This window comes from Sinocyclocheilus grahami, unplaced genomic scaffold (assembly GCF_001515645.1).
Source record: "Sinocyclocheilus grahami isolate Dianchi unplaced genomic scaffold, SAMN03320097.WGS_v1.1 scaffold899.1, whole genome shotgun sequence".
Classification (NCBI taxonomy): Eukaryota; Metazoa; Chordata; class Actinopteri; order Cypriniformes; family Cyprinidae; genus Sinocyclocheilus; species Sinocyclocheilus grahami.
The window spans coordinates 520,183-543,388 of NW_015506078.1; the positions used below are offsets into that span (position 1 = coordinate 520,183).

At 39.9% G+C, this 23,206-nt stretch overlaps 1 pseudogene; it reads right to left on the bottom strand.

Annotated features, from left to right (window-relative positions):
* Positions 1-11,007: 11,007 nt before the first annotated feature.
* LOC107563941 (uncharacterized) lies at positions 11,008-12,532 on the bottom strand (annotated as a pseudogene).
* Positions 12,533-23,206: the final 10,674 nt, after the last annotated feature.

The window sequence follows — 23,206 nt, forward strand, 5'->3', positions numbered from 1 at the left end:
TGTTTGTCAATACTCGTCAAAACTGACAATTCAACATCATACAGAGTACTCGCGAGCGCTGTGAGACGTGCTTTCTGTGTGTGTGCTTCTCTCTTGCATCAGATTTATCCATATGTCTGCTCTTCTCATACTTGACATTTTCAACATATTGACATTTTTTTACATTTTATGCGACGTGCAGCAAGTGTATGTTAGCTTATGTCCTGCCGGTTCATGTGTGTGCATCTAACCTCCGAACCACGCAGCAGATTCCTTCTGAATGAATCTCTTCCCAAATCGTCCCTCCCTAACATTTAACTCGTCTCGTTTTTTATTAATTGGCGAAAATGTCAATAGATTTACGTCATAGTTTTTGTCATTCAAAGAGAGTTTTAGTTTATCGTCTCGTTGACGTCGGTGAAATTTTTTTTAACAGACTTGAACTTACTTTCTCATCGACTCTTAACTGCTCCTTACTAGTCTAGTCAGAGAAGTATAATAAAGATGGTCCACTTTTTGTAGCAACAAAACTGTTATTCTGTGTTTTGTTGTAGTCAGTTACATGTGTTTTGGCAGTGGTGAGCACCTGTACGTATAAGTCTGCTTACATAGCAACTGTAAAAGCAGGACACAGCTGCTGCAAATGATCTCAGACATATTGATGCATATAAATTTGACTGCAGTACATTGTCATCGTAAAAATCATTGCAGCTAGCTTATATATTTAGTTAACTGAGATTATTTGAAAAGAAGTGCTTCTATAGAATTATAATAATATTGGTACAAACAAATCCTCTTCACTCTAACATCCTTGAAGTAATTACATTCAGTTACATTCATAAAAATAAGAAAGTGGAAACTAAAACTAAAAACCTTTTTCCTTGTATGTTTGTTTGTGGATCGGAGTGAAGTTTAGTGCAGCGTAAATATTCTAGACTCGCATAACTACTTCGATCAAAAACATCTCGTTGATTTATTAGCTGTAAGTGGAGCATAACGAACGTTTTCTGGCAAATCAGCAATCTCGCATGGCAAATTTAACCTTTTGCAAGTTTCATTCTGAACTTGCTAACTAAAATGTAAAAACGCATACTCAAGTAAAAGTACAGATATCTTACCAGAAAATGACTTTGGTAGAAGTTGAAGTCACCGTTTAGAATATTACTTAAATAAAAGTACAAGTAAATGCAAAAAGGAAAAAAGCTAATAAATGTATATAAAAAAAATTCATACACCGCTTGAGTAGCAAGATTGTGTTCAGATTTTTGGATAAGAATAAAAGGACTTCATTTGGTACTTAGTGTCTTTCTGTCACGAATCGGGCCTCTGTGGCTCTCTCCGACGGCCTCCGGAGGGCACCCTCTCCCGAGTACTAACGTTCATGGACTACATTTCCCAGACACCCCGTACCTGGGGCTGATTACGGCACAGGTGTTCCCCCTTAGCTTCCCTATTTAAGCAGCTCCTAGACGCTCTATGTTTGTGAAGTCTTGTATTGCCCCGGCTACATTTCTGAGCGTTTATCCCCTATCTTGTCATCTCTTGTGTATTACCTCGGACTGATCTTACTAGTGTGATTCTCTGCCGCCTGCCCTGACCCTCGCTTTGCCACTGTTTATTCTCTTGGATTATCCCTGCTGTACGTGACGCTGTTGACTGAATACTGCCTGTTTTACTCTGCCTGTTATTCTAATAAAAGCTGCAAATGGATCCGCACGCCTCTGACTCAGCGTTACACTTTCATTCCGATGTAAGAAAACATTTCTGGAATCTGCATCTAAAATAGCATTTAGATATATTTACACAGTTTAACCACTTAACCTGCGCCCCTATTTTTAACAGGGTGTCTACAGATATGAACAAGTTAAATTTAAGACCTTTTTAATACCACCTTATGTGAAATTTAAGACCAAGCCTGTGATGGAAATACACATTATATTACATATATGTAATATTTAACGCGTTTAAATGTAAAAAGAAACCAAAATATCGCTGTCAAAAATTGTATTTGTTATTACGATATACAGTGAACATTTCATAGACTTTTCATATGCGCAGACAATAATATCCCACACAAAATATTCCCACAAAACAAGTGTCGCATCACCGAGATTTTTGGTGGTGTAAACAATTTATTCTGAAGCAATATTTTCATCAGTTTTCTGTCAGCTTTTACATACTTAAATCTGCATGTTTTTAATATTTACCACAGGATGTCGTTTACCTTTATAAAGGCCAATATATATATTTTTACCTTATTAAATATATGCGTCATCTTTCAAGTCAAATTCTTACAATTGATCAAGAAATGTAATACACTGCAGGGCTGTAACCAAATTAAATAATTACAAAATTACAACAGCAATAAATAATGTTATGGGATTAATGTTGTAAATACAATTTTGAACATACAAATAAGAAATGTTGGGGGGAAATACATACTTTTAAGCATGAGACTAAACCGCCAGTAGGTGGCGGTAAGTCACTTATTCATTCAACCGATTCCTTCAAACCTCTGAATCATTCAGTAACAAAAAATGCCGGGTGTGGCTTGGAGAATGTGCGCAATAATTCTGTTCTGATCTTTGTTTGGAACTATTTTCGTTGGTGAAATAGAACAAAACAGTCAATTGTGTCTAAAAATTTAAGTAACTTCATAAACTTTACTACTTGTTTGTTGAACTAAATTCAATGTAACATTTGCAATCGTGAAAATATTCAGCAAAATAGATCCCTTGTCATGGTATGTTACTTGACTATATCATGCTATAAATAAACTAAACATTTTGAATTTTTACCTCAGTATGTTTGTTCTGTGAGTTTCTTTATGTCTGCCTTATGCTCATTTGATTTGATTTCTCCATGCAAGTCTCTCACAGAGACAGGCAGCACGAGCCTCAACAGCGCGACATTGATAATAGCAATACACTGTCAATTATCAATCGCTTTTTAAGCTGAATGTAATAAAATCAGAAGAATCATTCGCGCGTTTTGATGTGTGATTTATATTTTGTCACTTAAGTTTTAGTCAGACTATTAGTCCTGTCGGGCAAGTACAATTCTCAAGGCATTTTTCAGTAAACTTGCATGAACCCATTTAAAGTAGTTCGGAGGCTGGACAGCGAGCTGGTGTTCGATTGTATTCTGTAACCGCAATTCTATCTGATGACGCGGTAACTACAGCGGAGAAAATGTACTCTTGATGGACACTCACTGGGTCCGTCAGACTGGAGAAATGTTTGTGGTAATGTGACCAAAAATATTTAAGACCTACTGAATCTGAATTTAAGACTTTTTAAGGCCTTATTTTTGGAAAACTTTATTTAAGACTTTTTAAGGAGTCGCGGCCACCCTGTTTAAGCATTTTCTGAAAAACGACATATCCAAATAAAAATTTATGTAGCTCTTGAACCCTGTGGTCTATATTCACAAATCTGGTCTTGTTTGAAACTAGACACTTGAAACTTTTGTTACCCAAGAGTCATAACTCAAATGTTGTGTAGCAACATGGTAAAATATACATGAAAGTGACTTACGATTTACTTGAATGAACTTCACCAATGGAAAAATGGATGAAACTTTTATGTCAAAGGCCTGAAAACACCACAAAGGTAAAGCTGGATCTCTGACCATGTTTTGATTCAAATTTGAGGATGATGCTCCCAAAAATGTAGATTGTTAGCTTTTTTCCTAAAAAAAAAAAAGTCTATAGGCGTCCTTTTAAAAAGGCCATTTGGAGACTCCAAATGGACACCTGGTAATCAAATGACCAAATGAGTTAAAGCTACATTATACATACATGTGTATGTGCTGTACATGTGGAAGAATTGACAATAAAGCAGACTTGACTTGACTTGACTTGACATGTGTCAATTCAGAACTGCTTTGCCCACCAAACCACACAAGAAACATTCAGAATAACATTTGTAGTGTTGACTCATTTAGTTACCAGGTGTCCATTTGGAGTCTCCAAATGGCATTTTTGAAAGGACGCCTAGACTTTTCTTGAAATAAATGCTGAAGTAAAAGTGTACAGTAATTACATCTTTATGGTATTTTCAAAACTAGTTTCTGTAAGCTTTTATTTCAAGAAAAGTTTAGGAATCCTTTCAAAATGGCTATTTAGAGACTCTATCAATTCAGAACTGCTCTGTCCACGAAACCACACTAGAAAAAAATTTCAGAACAACATTTGAACATTCCAACTAGTCTTTATTTTGAACAATTCTAATAACAAAAACAGATTTGATCAGTGATGATTTTAGAACTAATGAACAAACAAAACATGCTAAACTTTTTTTTTTTTTTTTTTTTTTTTTTTTACAACATTTGTAACTAACAGTTTTTCATTCAAATAAATCCAAAACAGTAAACTGCTAATTATGATAATTATCCAGTTACTGAAAAACTAAAGCAACTTTTACAAAGTATAGGAAGACACTCAAGGCAGTCACTAAGAAGGTTTGTCCTCTAACCGACTGGAAAACAAAGCCACTGAAAGACAAGAAAGGGAGAAAGAGAAAGTGTGGAAGCAGAACAAATCAAATTTTCAACAGTGTGTGTGTGTGTGTGTGTGTGTGTGTGAAAACTAATCTATACTGCCTCATGCCAGCCTGTCACACATGCTTCAACTGCGCCGACTCAGAAGACACCCACTGCAGATAAGAGGGAAAAAGAGAGAGCAAAAAGTGTGTAAGCAGAACAAAGAAAATTTGAATAAATTAGAATTAGAAAATTTGAATAAATCAAAGCTATGGGTTTCAAGCCTAGGAAATCTTTTTTTCTAATGTGTGCATTAGATGGAACACAAAAGCTCCCTATAACAGAAAGAATCAGGATCAAAACTTACTGGTCATGCATCCCTCGCTTTACAGTCTCACACCAGCAATGGCTTCCCTCCCTTCATCTCCCTCCTCAGAACTATTTTTCAGGGTCTGATTTATCCACCTAAACTTGGAAGCATTTCTGGAACAACTATTAGATTTGAACTTTTTGAACAATGTAACATGTAAACTAAAAACAGTTCACATATGATAAAAAAAACAATATTTCCCACCCTGCTCATGCCAGTCATTGTAACAGTCCCGTTTTGGTAAAAAACACAGTGGCACCTCACAGGTTGCACACACGACTGGTGTCTTCTGATGGCAAAGCTTGCACTTTCGCCGTCCAGCAGTGCTGTCATCTGTGACGTGCTTCGGATTGTGGCAATCCACTTTTGAAGCCTGAGGAGCAGCTGTGCCTGATTCCAACCCTGCAAGTTCCAGAACAAGTGTTTCCCTGAATGTTTTCTGGGTCAGGGGTCTTTCCTTTTTTGCTCTGGCCAGATGCTGATGAAAAATGAAGGCATTGACAACAGCAATATCTACAAAGTGGTAAAAGAAGGTCTTATACCACTTCCGTGTCTTGTGGAGCACTTTGTAGTATCCAATGAGGGCATCGGACAGGTCCACTCCCCCCATGAACCTGTTGTAGTCCGTGTCTTGTGGAGCACTTAGTAGTATCCAATGAGGGCATCGGACAGGTCCACTCCCCCCATGAACCTGTTGTAGTCCAGCACAGCACCTGGAATAGGCATATGCACTTGAGACCACTGGCCATCATTGTCCTTCACCCTCCTTTGCACTGTCACCTTCATATGCTTTGTGGAATGTAGAACACATCGGTACTTCCCGAGTGTCTTTCCATTCCACAAACAGCAGCTCGTCCTCTCTGAGCCATCGCATGGACCCTCGTGGAGATTTCCATGGCAGTCTGTTGGTGGTTGTCTTTGGGAAACCAATCCTGTTTGGACAAATGGTGCTTCATGCCCAAATCCTCTTAGAGAGGAGGTCTCTGAAAAGCATGGGACTGGTGTAAAAGTTGTCAACGTACAGCTTGTAACCAGTGCCCAACATCATTTCGTCTATGAGTGACATGACGGACTCATAGCTCAGCACATTCTGAGATGGCATGGACTTACCCTCATACATGAAGAACTCACAGGTGTAACCACTTAGTGAGTCTGCCAAGACAAAAAGCTTGTAGCCCCATTTAGTGGGTTTGTTCTTCATGTATTGCTTGAGTCCAGACTTCGCCTTTGATGCCACCATCCTCTCATCTATGGAGATATTCTGATTTGGATGAAAAAATGTTCTGCAGGCATCCCTCATGTTGTCATAGAGAGGATTGATCTTCCCCAAGCGGTCGTAGGCTGCTGTTCCCTGCTTCTTTTCATTTTCTTCATCATACTGAGGATCGCTAAGATGAAGAGCATTTGTGATGTTCAGAAACTTCCTACAGGACATGATCTTAGCAGGAAGGGGAACACTATAGATTTGAGATCTCCTCCAATAATCAGTCGCAGCAGAGACCTTCACAAGACCCATGTACACAACAAGTGCCAGGTAAGACTTCAAGACTTCTACAGAGATGTTATGCCATGGCTTGTCTCTTCCCTGCTGATTTTTGGATCCATAGGCATTTGTGTGCTGAATGATGGTTTGCAGCACAGATGAAGAAAAGAAAAGCTGAAACAACTGCAGTGCTCCCCCCATGAACCTGTTGTAGTCCGTGTCTTGTGGAGCACTTAGTAGTATCCAATGAGGGCATCGGACAGGTCCACTCCCCCCATGAACCTGTTGTAGTCCGTGTCTTGTGGAGCACTTAGTAGTATCCAATGAGGGCATCGGACAGGTCCACTCCCCCCATGAACCTGTTGTAGTCCGTGTCTTGTGGAGCACTTAGTAGTATCCAATGAGGGCATCGGACAGGTCCACTCCCCCCATGAACCTGTTGTAGTCCGTGTCTTGTGGAGCACTTAGTAGTATCCAATGAGGGCATCGGACAGGTCCACTCCCCCCATGAACCTGTTGTAGTCCGTGTCTTGTGGAGCACTTAGTAGTATCCAATGAGGGCATCGGACAGGTCCACTCCCCCCATGAACCTGTTGTAGTCCGTGTCTTGTGGAGCACTTAGTAGTATCCAATGAGGGCATCGGACAGGTCCACTCCCCCCATGAACCTGTTGTAGTCCGTGTCTTGTGGAGCACTTAGTAGTATCCAATGAGGGCATCGGACAGGTCCACTCCCCCCATGAACCTGTTGTAGTCCGTGTCTTGTGGAGCACTTAGTAGTATCCAATGAGGGCATCGGACAGGTCCACTCCCCCCATGAACCTGTTGTAGTCCGTGTCTTGTGGAGCACTTAGTAGTATCCAATGAGGGCATCGGACAGGTCCACTCCCCCCATGAACCTGTTGTAGTCCGTGTCTTGTGGAGCACTTAGTAGTATCCAATGAGGGCATCGGACAGGTCCACTCCCCCCATGAACCTGTTGTAGTCCGTGTCTTGTGGAGCACTTAGTAGTATCCAATGAGGGCATCGGACAGGTCCACTCCCCCCATGAACCTGTTGTAGTCCGTGTCTTGTGGAGCACTTAGTAGTATCCAATGAGGGCATCGGACAGGTCCACTCCCCCCATGAACCTGTTGTAGTCCGTGTCTTGTGGAGCACTTAGTAGTATCCAATGAGGGCATCGGACAGGTCCACTCCCCCCATGAACCTGTTGTAGTCCGTGTCTTGTGGAGCACTTAGTAGTATCCAATGAGGGCATCGGACAGGTCCACTCCCCCCATGAACCTGTTGTAGTCCGTGTCTTGTGGAGCACTTAGTAGTATCCAATGAGGGCATCGGACAGGTCCACTCCCCCCATGAACCTGTTGTAGTCCGTGTCTTGTGGAGCACTTAGTAGTATCCAATGAGGGCATCGGACAGGTCCACTCCCCCCATGAACCTGTTGTAGTCCGTGTCTTGTGGAGCACTTAGTAGTATCCAATGAGGGCATCGGACAGGTCCACTCCCCCCATGAACCTGTTGTACAGCACCTCAGCACCTGGAATAGGCATATGCACTTGAGACCACTGGCCATCATTGTCCTTCACCCTCCTTTGCACTGTTATGCTTTGTATAGGCACATGCACTTGAGACCACTGCCCATCATTGTTCTTCACCCTCCTTTGCACTGTGTCACCTTCATATGCTTTGTGGGATGTAGAACACATCAGTACTTCCCGGGTGTCTTTCCATTCCACAAACAGCAGCTCATCCTCTCTGAGCCATCGCATGGACCCTCGTGGAGATTTCCATGGCAGTCTGTTGGTGGTTGTCTTTGGGAAACCAATCCTGTTTGGACAAATGGTGCTTCATGCCCAAATCCTCTTAGAGAGGAGGTCTCTGAAAAGCATGGGACTGGTGTAAAAGTTGTCAACGTACAGCTTGTAACCAGTGCCCAACATCATTTCGTCTATGAGTGACATGACGGACTCATAGCTCAGCACATTCTGAGATGGCATGGACTTACCCTCATACATGAAGAACTCACAGGTGTAACCACTTAGTGAGTCTGCCAAGACAAAAAGCTTGTAGCCCCATTTAGTGGGTTTGTTCTACATGTATTGCTTGAGTCCAGACCTTGCCTTTGATGCCACCGTCCTCTCATCTATGGAGATGTTCTGATTTGGATGAAAAAATGTTCTGCAGGCATCCCTCATGTTGTCATAGAGAGGATTGATCTTCCCCAAGCGGTCGTAGGCTGCTGTTCCCTGCTTCTTTTCATTTTCTTCATCATACTGAGGATCGCTAAGATGAAGAGCATTTGTGATGTTCAGAAACTTCCTACAGGACATGACCTTAGCAGGAAGGGGAACACTATAGATTTGAGATCTCCTCCAATAATCAGTCGCAGCAGAGACCTTCACAAGACCCATGTACACAACAAGTGCCAGGTAAGACTTCAAGACTTCTACAGAGATGTTATGCCATGGCTTGTCTCTTCCCTGCTGATTTTTGGATCCATAGGCATTTGTGTGCTGAATGATGGTTTGCAGCACAGATGAAGAAAAGAAAAGCTGAAACAACTGCAGTGCTGTGTATGATGCAGTTGTCACCAACTGTGGCCCAAGTTCACGAGCATGCCTAAACACAGGCTTGGGAGGCCCAATGTCATCCTCATCCACATTATGCCATCTTTTCTGTGAGGTGCTAGGGGACACAGCAGGGACTGACTGGCTCCCTCTACCTCTAGTAGCTGCAGTAGATTCAGATGGAGACTTGGATGCAGATGATGAAGATGACTGCCGTGGTCTCTTTTGTCGCTCAGGACTGGACTCCGGATTCCAGTCCTCACCTGTGTCAGTTGAAGGCCTATTTTACAGCACAGAGAAACACACACACACACACACACACACACACACATACACGTAAAAGAGACATACAACTATTAGCAGCATCAATATTTCTAAACATTACAATTATAAATGCTTGTTTGCCAAATACTTTTTGCTTATAATACACAGGATTATAAATGCTTTGTAATACTTATACTTCCCCCCACATATTTTCACCTTGTAATCCTTTCCTTACATTATTTTTATATTCAATGAATCGGATTCACACACACACACACATACATACATGTGATTGAGACATATTCTGGTTAAATGCTAACTGCATTTTGTTGCCTTGTACCTTACATGTGCAATGACAATAAAGTTGAATATATATATATATATCTATCTATCATAAGATTATAAATGTGATGTCCTTATGAATGTATATTATACAACCCTATCACATACTCATGTTGCACCCTAAATTTTGTACCTCACCGCTGTCACAGCAAATACATGATAAACATATACAAACATTCAATACAATGATGTTGAAACTTACCGATCTAAAACGGGATCGAGTCCATGAATAAACATCTCTTGAGCTGAATCTACGCTTGACACTGTGCTATCCCTGTCTAAGTCTTTCTGCTGCTCTTCGTCGCTGCTTCTCATCACCTCCTCCAAAACACTCTCAACACCACAAAAACTCTTCTGAGTTCGACGTTCCATGATTCTGATGTAGCTTTGAAGAAAATCTGCTCGCCGATAAATACTCTGTGAAGCACAGCGATAGCGTTCTGTGTATGCAGCGTGCGTACAGACGAGAGCGCAGTCAGCACACGAACACACACTAATTTGCGCACGGGTATTCTGTAAAAATGCTTAAGCAAACTGTCTTTCATCGTAAACGTTCTTGTGGTTGGCTAACATTTCCATCCATCAAAACCTTATTGGCTGTGCGGTGATTAGCGCCTCGCTGAGCCTGTCAGTGACTCCCTTTATGATCTGAGCTATAACATCGCCTGTGATTGAAGGCAAGAGACGGGGGACGGCTAATTTTGCTCTGAAGAGACTATTCTATGGGAAATACATGGCGTTTCAACGCTGGAATACGAATTAGAATCGATATTTCTTTGAAAATGGACGCTATCGACAACTATAATTCAAATCGCTCATGTAAACTAAGGAGGATCTTTCGTTTTCCCCCCTAATTTTTTCGTTATTTTGGATTAAAAAGTGGGATGCATTTTGAAGAGTGGACCCTTATCTTGAAATGTGTGCTGGTGTTTCTTGGAATAGTCCGAGCTGACCAGAACTATTGGGGATGAAACGTAAGCACTGCCGTTCACTTTGTACATGTTTAAATGGCCGGTGTAGCAGTCGATTCGGTTCCCCTCGGAATGTCTGTTCCCCTTTACGCAATCATACTACATGTTGCGGAGTTGCCGGGTTACCATACGCATTATCAGAACTAACGTACTCCTGAAGCACAACTGGATGTACGGGAAGTGCAAAATGGTTCAAAAAGTACCGTCTTTTCTCTGAAACTTGAAAATGGATTTGAGAAGCGAGGTATTCCCCAACTTACAACCGATTTAAGCGTGTTTGAGGCTTTGGTTATTACGCAGAAGTCTGTAGCGCAGGCTTATTTGAAACACAATGTCTGTCACGGGTGTTGTTAAATGTTACTTCGTTTTAATTAAAAATAAATTATTTTAATAACAGACAAATTGCAGCAGGTGTAACAATTTACAAAACAGAAAACAAAGTCTACAAAAATAATGGCTTTAAAATGCAATTTTATTTATTGCAAGAAAAGGATCTTTGTCTGTGGGTGGATTATTAACACAGTTGATATGGAACCAGCACCCACAGTCATCACAGGAAATCTGTAAAAATATAAATAAAATGTTAGCAACATTGTCAGCAATTGTGCTAATGTATTAATTAATATTCCACACCATTTTCATAATAAAATGCAATCTCAAGCCTAAATCGTGCTATGTCTTGTGGTTCATTGGAGAAGTCAATATTGGTATTGTGCAGAATATGTTCTGCAAACTGGAAAAAGAAAAGAAAAAAATAAATACAATAAAATCCTCCCATTTCAATGAACATTTCATATGTGCTGTCGCACACCTTCAAAGCAAACGCACCACATGACGTAGTATCCGTCTGAAGTGGGTGAGTTGGATTTTGACACACCCAGTGTGAAACTGGAACTCCCTTTTTGCTCATCATTGCTCTACAAACAGATTTTCCCTCCTTCTTTCTATCATACACAACTTCCCAAAAGCACTACATCAGACTGTGGTGAATACCTTGTTGTTTGCAAACACCTTTTCTTCTTGAGTCATCCAAAACACAAATTAATTTTACACATGGCCCAAACAAAATGAATATAAAAATGAATTAATAAAAGCATTAATATATACAACAGACCTTGAGTCTCTGATATTTTCCATTCCACATGGCTGTTATAGCAAATGTGTCCATATGGAAGGCTTTCTCTGGTGAGGTCAAGTTGTGCTGGCTCACCTTCAGTGACAGATACGCATTTATTACCTTGGCAAACATTGGAAAATGAAACATTAATTCAAATTTATAAACTACATGAAAGCCTTATCTGACAGACAAAAAATAAGCACATCAATGAAATATATACCTCACTCTCTAACTCCTTCCCAGGCCCGATCTGTAAAATATCTTGATAAAACAGTTTATAGGGTCCCACTTTGGACACCAGTACATGGCTGTTATTTCCAGCCCAGGCACGTTTGATACCTACAGAAAAAAAAGGAAAAAACTATAAAAAGGGGGAAAAAACACACCAGACAAATATTACAATTCTGACCAACGTTCATTGATTTCATGTGATTTTTCATCAGCACTTACAGCTATGTACTGCATCCCTGGCGTCAGCTGGTGTAACTGTTGCAACTGTAGTGTGGGACACAGGAGAGGAAAGTGGCATTGATCAATCCAGTGGAGACAGGGAAGAGGATGATTTGGGGGAGACACTGGGAGAAAGCTTTGGTGCAGTTGGTGAGGATGGAGGTGATGGTGGGGGCTGCTTTTCTTTAGTGATGGTGAAGTCTAGAGGTGCAGGTGAAGGGTGTTGTCCAGTGTCTTCATGTGGTCTTTTAAGTTGTGGTTCATCAAGAATAAATCTGTGGGGTACCCGGGGTGTCTCTTCTTTGAAGGATTTTAGGTGGTCTGTACTGGTTTTGGAGTATATGTAACCCTTCTCATCCCTCAGATGTGCGCTCTTGTCTTTTATGTGTACAATTTCATATGGTCCCAACCAGCTGCGCTCAAGCTTGCCCCCTTTCCTTTGCTGGGTCCTTATGTTTTTCTGTAGTACCTTTTGGCCTACAGAGAATGGTGCCTGATTTGCCACCATTCTATATCGTGCCTCCATGCCAAACATTAAGAAAAATGGGGAGAACCTAGTTGTCAGCTGAGTCTTGGTTCTTAGACCAAACATTACTGCATCTAGGTACTCATCCCATTTTTCAGGTTGTGTATCCACAAGTTTACACAAGGCTCTAGAGTCAGAACCAAGAGGAGTTGAAAATGATCAGTAACCAATTGGAAAGACAACCAATATTACCTTGAAGATTATATTCCCACAAAGCCACCTTTTAATAAAGGTTCACCTCTGAATGGTTCCATATAGTTTTTCCACGAGCCCGTTAGTTTGTGGATGATATTGGGCACAGAGGCTTCTATCCACACTGAGGAAGGCACAGAGTTCTCTATTGATCTGTTTGCAAAACATGCATAAGGTTTGTAGGATTCTGATTTGCACAAAACATTTATGGTTGATTGCATATTTTATGTACACAATAAATGTACAAGCTACAAACGTGGTTCACAAACTCACAAACTCAGTGCCCTGGTCAGTGAGTATCCTCTTTGGTGCCCCAAATCTGTAAAATAAATTGATGATGCAGCGAGACAGTACAGCAGCAGTTTTATTGGGAATTGCATAGGCCTCGGTCCATTTGGTGTAATAGTCAACCAGGACACAGATGTATTAATTTCCTTTGTTGGTCCTGGTGACTTTACCCACTAGGTCCATACCCAGCAGTTCCAGAGGCGTGTCCACCTTAAATTTAAAAGAGCACAACAAATACTTTTAAATTCTATGACCATATTCTGTGACACATTCTCTTTGAATGGCTGTGAACAAGCTTACATACACATATTGGGATGTACTTGGGCTCCTGTTTGATGGACAGCCTGCTAAATTGGCACAGGGCACACTGCAAAACCTGATATTCAGAAAGAAGCACATGAGAAATGTAATCGAAAACAATTCATTTGTATCTCATGGCAAAGTTGAAAGGAATAATTTTATATTAACCCACTTATCAATGTCTACCCCCATTCCAGGCCAGTAAAATCTGGCTGAAATGGCAAGCTTTGTCTGTTCTGTTCCACAGTGTGCTCCATAGGGGCTGGCATGGAACTCTAAAAAGATTTGGTTGGCCTCTTTTTGCCCAACAACCACTTTTCTTCTCAACTCCACATTATTTTTTAGGGAAATGTGGTACAGTTGACCATCTATTAAAACACCATTATTGTTAGTAAAATCTATAATAATAATAATAATACAACTATCAAAGATGTTCTTAAGGCCCAATGCAAGAAATAGGCCCATTTAAAATGACAAATGAACAGGTAATTTTTACCATTGTAATTGCTGGAAAGCCCATTTAGTATAGCTTATTGGCAAGTATTATCTTTGTATCAACTCTTGGTATATATCTTACTGTCAATATATAAATATCACTTAGAGTAGTTTGCTTACCATCAACTTGGAAGTTGGAAGAACGTCTGCGAATGACATATTTTTGCTCCTTTTTTATCTCAAAGGGGTAAATGCCTCGAGTTTTATAATTCAATATTTCTTCATAAATTGTTGGACCCATTGTTTGGATTATATGAAAATACCAGCAAGAATAGAAATTCAAGTGACAATGTGGCATGGTCATGTCCCCTATATATAGCACTGTTGATTAACTTGATTAATTGATTTCATTAGTGATTTTTAGCTGTGTATGGGGAGGGGTGAGGGTATATAAGTGGGCCTGCATTTCAGGCTGACATCATAGTTCGGAGGCGTTAGTTCGGGCCTGGTTTAGGCTTCCCCTTTATTTTTATATTTTAGACATCCATCAATTAGTGATGAAAAATTTGCGGCTCTGGTGGAAACAACACGAGAGAGCGTGCTCCCGCAACGGTCAAGAGCGGCTCGATGGTGTTTAGTGTCCCAGAGCAGCAGCAGCATGAAGAGTTCTGCGTTCAAACACACGTGATAGGCTTAAGCTTGCAGAAACGCACCGGCAAAAGCAATTACCATAAATGTGTCGGGGGAAATAGTTTTGAGATATTTTAATTATTTACTAATAAACTAGTGTTTTCTGAGTCGGTATCGAAAAGATGAATATGACGACCCTGACTCGCCATCTCCTCATAGACGCACCTTTAGAGAAGTTATGACCCATAATGAAAGAGGTTTGGATTTTGATTTGTTTTATTTCATTAAGTAGTAGTTTAAAGCTTTCTATAAATATATTTATCATGTCTGTGAGGCATGCATTCGCTTAGTTTCGGTTCATTTTTGGGAAGAGCTCGATTTCAAGACGAGATGGCTAAAAGCGCATTATTATCCTTATTGTGAGGGCACGCAAATAAAATTAACTCTTTACATTTACGAATAATGTATTACTCTTTAATATTTCTGAGAAAAAAAGGGGGGAAAAAAGCAAGTGATCGCGCTGGCACCTCACTTGCGCGCTTCAGCTTCTCCGCACAAACTATTGGATATAGCGGATTTATCTAGGTTTAACGTTTAAACATTCTTAACTGTTTTATATCTATATATTTTATTTTAGGCAAGTCGTGATGATTTCAGAAGGCTAGATTGATCAAACATAGGCGTCTGCCGCTAGTCATTGAAAAACAAAAACCTATATTTAACTAACCAAAAAAATGCTCCAAACGTTTTTTCTAAATTAACTTAATAAAAAACGAAATGAAATATAATCACTTTACCATTACATACAAAACTGAACTATTTTAATATAGTTCACTTTATAATCAGTTTACTGCATATAGCCTACTGAAACATTAGACAAAAACAAAGGAAAAATTGCAAGAATAATAAAACGGAGAACATTAGCGGGAGTGTGAAAATAATTTTATTACTCTGCAGTGTAGCAGGACATTTGAAAGTTGCGGCAACACTTTTTTTCCCCTTTCGCTTTACGTACATCCAGTTGCGCTTCGGTGCCTCTGTGGAAGTTGTCAGCGGACACGCTTTGTAGATGGGGAACAGGAATTCCAGAAGGGAACCGAATCGACTGCTACACCGGTCCTTCAGCATTTATGTTAACCCTTTCATCTCTGGTGTATTGATTTAAAAAACAAGCTCAGAACATGGATCTTGAGTGTTTTAGCTTTCAAATGATATACAGTTTAAAGGTGCAATAGGAGATCTTGGAAAATGCTAACTTTAGCCTGATAGCACTGAAAGCGAACGTCCCACCCTCCCTGCAATCGCCGTCCACAGCCACGCCCCCTGAACGCATATACGCTCACAGACCAGAAACAACATTACCACAGTAGGCTACATCAGCGGTTCCCAATTCCAGCCCATGTTCCGAAGTGAAGTAAACTTCAACGGATTTCCCCTGCTCAGGGAGTAGGGAGCAATGAACACTGTGTAGGGATCATATCAATCGGAACACAGTTCATGCACGTAGCTCACTTCTAACGAGCTGGCGCGAGGACTAGATTAACCGCTGGGCTACATCATGTGTCATTCACTGGTGAGAATTTTTTAAAAGTACTACAATACAAGGAAGGAAGATCGGGTTGTTGATGTTTGTCTGCCATCCTCGCTCTGTCTGCACAGCGTGCGTGAACGCGCTGATAACTTATCCTGTCTGCGCGAACAGGGTGCGCAGAGGTATGCAAATACATACGTTGACAGGCATGTAGGAAAGCATATTAAAACGCTCGGACCGAGCAGAATATATTTATATATTCCACAGAATATATAAATACAGATGAATACATTTAGACCACTGAACTTAATGCTTGCTATCGGGATGTGAAGAGACTTTCAACCAGCATAACAAAAAATCCAGACCACAGATTCGTCAAACCTGCTTTCCTGCAGTCCGTGTTCTTCTGACTATTATGTAGCAGGTAACGAATATGCTTCGGGGAAATGTATCGGAGTAAAAGTATAAATTTTAATTAGGAAATGTAGTGGAGTAAAAGTAAAAGTTGGCTGAAATATAAAAACTCAAGTATTTTTTGGGAGTATCTGTACTTTACTTAAGTACTGTAACGAAATATTATTAATTAGTTACATTTTACCATTGCAATTCGGTCCTACAAATGGCGGCCACACCACTGTGTGACGTCACGTTAAACCTATGAATTAAAAATACAGTAAACACTGTAATATTGTGAAATGTGTCAATGTAAAATATCTATTTTAATGTTTTAACGTATACTGTATTCCTGTGATCAAAGCTGAATTTTCAGCATCATTACTCCACTCTTCAGTGTCACATGATCCTTCAGAAATTATTCAAATATGCTGATTTGTTGCTCAAGAAACATTTCTGATTATTTTAATTCTGAAAACCGTTGTGTGGCTTCATATTTTTGAGGAAACTATTTTTTTCACCATTCTCTTAAGAATATACGCACCCTCTCAGACATGACCTTGATTGCAAAATTATATTTATGATTTGAAACATTGTGATTAACATAGTGCTACTTAACTACTTGCCATCTTAACTTGTTTGGCTTCATCACCCACCTTTGTACTGGTGAATCTGAGGGCGAGATATGCCTAGTCATATTTTCTTTTCTTTTCACCACACTGGACGCGACAAAGTGACACAAAGGACAATTGGATTTGCAACGTTCAGAGCACTGGAGTTCATCAGAAATAGATGAACTCTCTACGGGGCACCCAGATCCCCACTGCAGAAAAAGAAAATCAAGTGGCATGGATGAGTTTGAGAATTAAATGCTATTGATTGTTAAAGAAAAACAAAAAGATGGTGATGTCAGCAGCTTCCTCAACTGCATTCGACCTGCACTCTCCCGTCTACCCAGGGAAACCAGGAGTTTGCTACAAATAAAAATAATGCAAATGATTCACGCGGCTGAGTACAGTTCCCTGGCACACGATCCTTAAAGTATAAATCACCCAAAAATGAAATGATTTTCTCAGATCTGAACAGATTTGGAGAAATGTAGCATCACACCACTTGCTCTGCAGTGAATGAGTGCCGTCAGAACGACAGTCCAAACAGCCGATAAATTCACTCATTCACTGCAGAGCAAGTGGTGTGATGCTACATTTCTCCAAATCTGTTCTCTTCTATATCTTGGATGATCTGAGAAAATACAGCACATTTTCATTTTTGGGTGAAGTATTCTTTAAACAAAAATGTGTTTGTGGTTATCAAAAAAAATAATACTTCTAATACACATGAGTTTTATGATTGTATTTTTTCAAAATGTTACTTTTTGAGTCAACTGTGATGTGGCTTACAAAAACAAGTTCTGTTAAGTCGCTCTGGTCTTCTCCTGGTGTTACCTGGGAATTGTTGTTTTCGGTGGTCACAGAAAAGGTTTATTAATTCATTAAAAACAATTAAAATGGAACATAGAAAATAATCCACTTTACTGATTCATCGTCTTGCTGCTAAGAAAGTACTTAAATTATTTCTCAAAACTGTCACTAAGTTTCATAACTGAGCAGCTATGATGCCAAATGCATTCTCCACAATCCTCCTTGCATGGGACAGACGGAAGTTGAAGATCTTCTGGTCAACAGGGAGTGCTCTTCCTGGGTAGGGACGCTGAAGATGTTTTTGGAGGGGAACGGCTACATCTCCTATAAATACAAATGGTACTGGCCCAAGGTGTTCAGCATTGGGGAGGGGCTCCTCATCAGGAAGATCCAGGGCTCCATCTCTGAGACCTCTTCCAAATGCCGAGGCAGACAACGTTCCACCATCGTTGCTCTTGCCATAAGTACCAATGTCTGCCATTTTGAAAAGGTAGTTGGCATCTACCACAGCCTGAAGAACCATGAACTGTTCCTTGAAATTATAATAAAGGGACCCAGAATCAGCAGGTGCTTTTATTCTAATGTGCTTACCATCAATGGCACCCAGGCAATGTGGAAAAGCCCATTTACTGGAGAACTCCTCAGCAATCGCCCTCCAATTGGATTTTCCAGGTACTGGCATATACTCTCCTACCAAACTCTCCCAAATGGCTGTGGCCACAGATGGCACTATTCCAACAACAGTAGATTTGCCAATCCTGAAGCTCTTGGAATTTGTGTGGTAGGAGTCACCAGTTGCCAAGAACCTGAAATTTATGATTTTGTTTACGTTAATGAGTATTTGGATAATATTAATGTAATTTAAAATAACTTATTGCTTCATAAACCTACATATAAAGGTAACATTTGTCAACATTTGACAGTTGAATGATGAAAATTGGTGACCTGATAAATTAATCTGTGCTCAATTTTTTACAAAAGAAACTTCAAGATTCCTTTAGCTTAAAAGTATTTACAGAAAATTGATAAAGTACTCACCGTAAGCAGACCGCTAGATGTTCGGCGGGACCTATTACCTGACGCAGTTTAGTTTTCTGCTTCTCAATCAATGGAGGGACCATGGTGAGCAATCGATCGAAGTCTGCGCTGCTGAGCCGAAAGTACTCCCTATGACGAGCCTCATCCAACCGAAGCTCCTGGATCAAGGAATGAAACTAAAGGAATGAAACTCCCCACTCGTTCTGCGACTGGAGGTTAGGGTGAACCCAAAGCCTTCTACTTTTCAGGAACTTTCTTCATCGTCACAACAGACACAGGGCAAGCACGTCGGAATCCATGTTGTGTGTACTGTGAAAACCTTGGCGCGTGATGGCATATCCTGCTCCCGCCCCTTTTCACAGCACCGTCCGAACGAATTTCGCATGCTCAAATTCTAGTGTGACCGTGGCTTTAGAGTCCGATTAAACACACGCAGAGCCACGCTGAATTGTATAATCATGACAGGTTTCATTTACTCATCCAAAGATCCACCAGAGCTGTGAGGCGCACGGCTTTTAAAGCATTTAAAGTTGCTGTTGGTTGTTTAAAATATCAAACGGATGAACTCGCACCTCATCTGATCAGTTGAGCTAGAACTTCAAATCTCTGATACTGTCACTATGGTTACCTGAATGCGGTCGTGACTTCAGCTGTCCATACATGCAGATATGTATTGAATACTTTAATCTTCTGAATGGAAAAAAAACCCATTTCAAGACACACATGCTCTTGATCCCAAACTCTGACTGTGAATGCAGCCATCATTGACATTTGTATTCTTGATAGATGCCTTTCTATTCTTGCCACTTTTTTTGTGTCGGGATTTTATATTAGTAAAAATTATTTTATGAGAAAATGTTTGAATGAAACATTGAAAGATTATTAGCAGAAGTTGTGGTTGTTAATTATGGGCAAGTTAACTAAAGGATTATCAACTAATCAAAATAATAAACTGAGTAATCATAAATATAATCACTAGATTAATCAACTAATCATAACAATAATCAATAGATTAATTGATCAGTTAGTTAGAGTCCTAAAAAGCCATTACAGAGAGTGATTTCTGTTAGAATACAACTTCTTGTACTGCTGTTTTGTGGAAAGCACATGTAAAATGTGATCTGAATGTCATCTGTTGAGGAGTGTAAGTGGTGGAGATGTCTGCACATTTGCTGTGTCTCTGGGCCAGTGTTGGGCTCGTTGCTCCAAAAATTGTATTTATTACTCGTTACTAGTTACTCCTTTCAAAAGTAATATTATTACTTTACTTATTACTGTCTGGCAATAGACTTGTGCCGGTATTCGGTAATGCGATATATCACGGTAATGAATATGCACGATATTGTTATCGTGGGCACTTCTAAATACCGTGAATAATTATACATTACAAATTATTCCGAATTTTGAATGCATTTTAAGAATACTTTTCCCATCAACTGGTCAAAATGCACAACAGCGCTGTATGCTGCGTGAGAGACGCGTGCGCACTCTGATGTAAACAAGCGCGGACGAGAAGCACACGGCGGAGCGCGAGAGAGACGCTCTGGAGGAACGCTTCTGACAGCAGATGAAGCTAAACTGCAGAAATAATAATAATAATAATAATTCATTTAAATTAAGCTGATTTTAAACAAAGCAGCTGCACTACTTTGTTTCTGAATCATGTTTAAATTATTTAAACAGCCATTCAGATTTGTGTATTTGCTATGATGTTCATCACAGCACCAAATACTTACATATTTAGACTTAATAGGCTTTATTTTCAATCTTTTTACATTTTAATCTGGACTACAACATGCACTAGATATTGTTTGAAAGTGTTTTGATTCTTTATTGTTCGGTCACACTTTACATTAGGGCTTCATTAGTTAACAAACTGCCAATGAAAAATTCTTCTGAGAATTCATTAATCTTAGGTATTCCAATATTTAATAACAAGTTGTTAAAATCGAGAGCTGCAACTGTTATTTAATGAGCTAACATGAACTAAGACTTGTGTTTTTTTAACAAAGATTAATAACTTCTGTAGCAAATGTAGCTATTGCTGATTGTGAACAGTTATTCTACTTTGAAAGTGTGTGTTCCATGTCGGAATGCTTGTTTTGTTTTGCTCTGTGTGGTTCCGCCCACTGCCAGTTTAACTAATAGTATTTCGACAGCCCGGGTTGCCAGAGAGTGGAAAACAGCGAATCGCAGCCATGGAAGCCAGCAAACGAACTGGGTCAGAGATCGCAGATGAGCATCGTGTCTAAGGAGGAGGGGGCCGGAGAAACAATATTTTGATTTTGCTGCGCAGGACGATTACAAAGACAGAAAGCATGAGAACTAATTATGTGTTTTATAGCCTATACATTTTTTAATTAATTGATTTAACCAACATATAAATTGTTATCTTAATTAAAAATGCATGCTGTTAACAAAATCATTGTTGAAATATTTACAGTTAGGTCTACTGTACGAATAAAAACGGCAACAACATTAACTGCCTGGACTTCGGTAAAGTTGGTTTTATATTTGCACTTTCGCGTTAAATTTCAAATTATATGTGCAATAACGTTAATTTTTTTCTACATCATTTACAAAACTAAACATTCATACATCCCGTAATAAACAGCTGAATTCAAACTAACCTCATGCTCAGGGCTGTCTGGTGTGGGACTGGATGACAGACACTCTGTGCCTTCATGTCCTGTGTTCTCTTCAACAGACACAGAATTGAGAGCAGTGCTTTGCAAGACCCCAGTGTTTACCAGGCATTGCTTATTCAAGCAGGGACTCACCTCTGAATAAGTCTGTAGAGAAAACATTGGGTTCCAAGTCATGCGCGTGGTCACCAAGCTCTGCAACGGAGTGTTGGCCAGAAGGGATGCTTGCACTATTTTGCTGTGTATAAACAAGTTAAACAGAAAAATGCACATGTGAACTTGGACATCATCTACACAATTGTGTTATTGTACAGTTGAACTGACTAAAGTCCCATTGTTGTAAAACAATGGGACTTATAGCTTTAACAGACAGTCGTATTCAACCTAACCTCACAAGCAGAACTGCCTGATGTTATATTGCAGGACTGGACTTCTGGTCTCTCTCTGGTCTCTGTAGAATACAGGAAAGAATATGAGGAAGGCCAGGGAGGGTGGGGTTGTGCATCACTCTAGAAGCAACCACACCATCACTGGTTCACATGCTTTATAGACACAATACGTTTATATGCCCACCATAACTAATGTAAAACATTAAGTCAAACAGTCACTGACCTTCAATAGAGACTGTGGATGACATGGTTTGGTCTTGGAAACGGTCTTTAATAGACTCTTGGGCAGCAGTGCTTGTAACAGTAGGGGGAATCTACAAAACATATAGGACAAAACATACAGATAAGCTGGGAGAGTCATGCAAGTTCAAGATTAACCTGACAAGATTGACTGAAAACCACCAAGAAGTGACTTCTGGTTTTTGGTTATAATTGTTGGCACTAACAAGCGATAGGTATTGTGTAATCTCTGTGGCATCATGAAACTCACACAGCTTAACACACAGTAGCTTTTAAGACAGAGATGATTTCATTGTTATCAAGATGTCTAGATGTATAGGCTTTAAACCTTGACACCAATTCATAGGAAAAAAATCTAAATGACCCACCTCTTTCCGCCAGGGCCATTCTTTCCCACCATAGTCATAAGTGATTTCAGTTCCTGCCGTAATTTCCTTCAGTGCAAAAACGCAGAGATGTGGCTTCCCTTCTGCTTCGATCAACTTCATTCTGCAATTTGGTGCCTTGTGCTCATCGTTTACCAGTCGCCCAAATGACCCATCTTCAAGTGCTCCATCAATACTGCAAATTTAAAACAGACGTTTATAGTGACACGCTTTTGAATTGTACTTTAATTTGTAAGCAACTACACTAATGCCAACATCCAATACAAGTATAGTTGTTCGATGCATAGTTGATAAGTTAAAGAGCAACAGGAAATCCTGACTTCTCACTATAGAAATCTAAACCTATTAGTCATTCTGAACCTACCACCATGTCTTCCGCTTCCATATGAAATCAAACATGAAGATCGAACATGCATTGTGGTACAGTTTACGTCTATGTTCAGCTTCAGCTGCATCAATGAGCTCCCCTCTATACTCCACCACAAAGTCTCCTTGATTGAAAACAGCTAAAGTGAAGATACCACGACCTGCAGACACGACCTTATTAGAGACACAGGGGTAGCAGACTATCCACTGGATACAACTCAGCACTGCAAATAATCATAATCAATTATTCCTATAAATCGCTACTATGCAACGTTGTGCTTTTTTTTTCTTCTCAATTCTACATGTAGAATAATGAATACATGTCCAAGTGTAGAATACAGCAACAGACTATTAACTAAAATATTATTAAAATACTATTAACAACTTTAAATATTTATATTG